A 2,363-nucleotide genomic window follows, 5' to 3' on the forward strand; every position below is an offset into this window, starting at 1 on the left:
ATGCCAACTAACCACATGCCAGACAGTGTCGTGGACGCTCAGAGCAACATTTGTGGAGCCCGCGGTCGTGAACAGGCACAGCCCTGACGTGGCTTGAATGCACATTTAGAAATGTGGGTTTTCGTGGCCAGACCACAGTGTGGAGGCCTACAGGAGGGCTTGGGAACAGGAGTACAGTTAGCGACCTGACCCAAGGCATGGTGGCGAGGCCGGAGAGAACTGGACAGATTCAGGAGTGACCAGGGGAGGAGTATGGATGGGATCAAGAAATCTGTGGGCGTGAGCAGTAAAAGGCGTCCAGGGCCATCCTCAGGTGTCTGAGTGGGAACCCTGGGTGCGTTCATTCAGACAGAACTCAAGAGGAAATTCAGGTCTCCAGGAACCCAAGGAGCCTCGGAGGCGGTGAAACTCGGTTTCGGAACATTCGAATGGAGAAGAGTGGGTTTGAAGCTCAAGAAAAGTCTGAGGAGGTTGAAGAGACGGATCTGAGAATGCTGAGCGGACAGGAGGGAGTTGGAGTTGTGGGAGGGGGTGGGATCCCTGAGCAAGAGCGGAGGGCGCGAAGAAGAAAGGATCCCAGGCAGATCCCCGGGGACACCGGCATCTGAGAGGTAAAGAGAAAGCATCACGGAGAAGGAGCTGACACCAAAGAGATGGGAGGAAAACCGAGACGCCCCAATGTCGTTATAGCCCGGGGGAAAAGGTGTCGCGAAGAGGCAATGGCCAGCAGGGTCAGACCTGCTGGGGAGCCGGACAGATGAGGGCGGAAGAGCACCCGCCGGCTGTACACAAGAGCAGGTGTCGGGGAGAGAAGGGCAGACGCCAGAACCCACTGGGCGCCTTCGACGGATCATCGTTTGCCGACCACCTGTAACGTGGCCAGACCGTGTTCTGGCTATAGTTCAGGGGATCCAGGATCCTGCTGCTGTCCTCACAGGCCGAGGACTAAATGGGAAGAACAAAAGTGCCAATAATGAGAACAGGTAGATCTATGAAAGGAAGGTGAGAAAGAGGGTGGTACTAGAGAAGAGAGATGCCGAGAGCAGGTGTATTTTTAAGGTGGAAGAGACTTATGCGTGTGTAAATGTTGATGGGAAAGAGCCAGTCAAGTAACAAAAATCAGATGAGCAAGAGAGGAAGGTGCTGGCTCCGAACAAGGTCGGAGGGGACATAAATGCAGAGACCGAGGTCGAGAGTCCTAGACCGGCCTTTCCACTGGAGCAGGAAAGGGGAGAGGAGGAAGTGTTGGGGGCAGGTGTGTTTTGTTGAGGTTGGTTTTAGGAAGAGAAGCAACAAGACGCTTTCTACCTGATGGACTCCATATTCCAGATGAAGCAAGAGGCGAAGTGATCTGTTGAGTAAGAAGGAGTTTTGAGAGGGGAGAATAGGGAAGATGGAAGCAGTTAGCGGCCCACGCGAGAATAAAGACGAGTGTGTAGTGGCCACAGTCTGTCGTACGTTTGATTCCAACCACTCTCAAAGCCCAAGTCCATAAATATAGATAAGAGTGGAATAGGTAAATAATTGGATGACTCTATGGTCAGAGATTTGCAGACAATAAGTTGAGGTATTGACAGAGGTGCAGTTAAAGGAATGATCGTAAAATATAGGCTAGAATAGTAAAGAAGGACAGACAGGAGAAGCAAGAGAGAGAAGGTATAGGAGTCGAGAGTGACGAGCGTGGTGACTATTGGAATAAATAGAGGGGAAGAAACGGAGTGGCCTCACAGTCCCCCCGAACAGGATAAGCCGAGCACCAGACATGCTCTTAGGGAGGGGGTGTCACCTCCTAGACCTGTTCCCCAGGGTGCACAACAGCCCTCCCAGCTAGCGAGGAATGCTTGCTGTTGACACCGGCATGAAATGATTGGCAGGCCTGGGGTGAGTTGGTGACTCTTGGTCTGAAGAGTGTCAGTCTGCAGTATGCGGATGTTTCTGGTCTCCGGAGCCAAAGTTTAAAATATCAGGGTCTCTTTTAGGGTTTAACGATCTAAAATTGGTTATACCAGGGAGATCACATGTGGGATTTGTTAGCCATTTCTCCGGAGGTTGTCTTTCTTTATTTTTTAATATCCTGTAGTTTTGCTAACTGTCTCGAGGTGGGGGAGAAACTCATACAAAGAACACCATGAACTCGGCAGACACTGGGTGATAACTGAGGCACGTAGAACCCACTAAATGCCTTCCGGTCCCAGGGATGTTTTTAAGTCAGACATTCCACATTGTTGAGTGTCCACAGTGTAGAGAACTGATCTGAGTGTGAGGTGCCATCTGGGACCAGACCAGGCTGTGATTGATGGGCAGCTTCTACCTACGATGGTGGTTGTACTGTTAGGTCTGGCCCTTATCTAACGTGGCTTTAC

The sequence above is a fragment of the Pteropus vampyrus genome, unplaced genomic scaffold, assembly GCF_000151845.1.
Source record: "Pteropus vampyrus isolate Shadow unplaced genomic scaffold, Pvam_2.0 Scaffold94, whole genome shotgun sequence".
In the NCBI taxonomy this organism is placed as follows: Eukaryota; Metazoa; Chordata; class Mammalia; order Chiroptera; family Pteropodidae; genus Pteropus; species Pteropus vampyrus.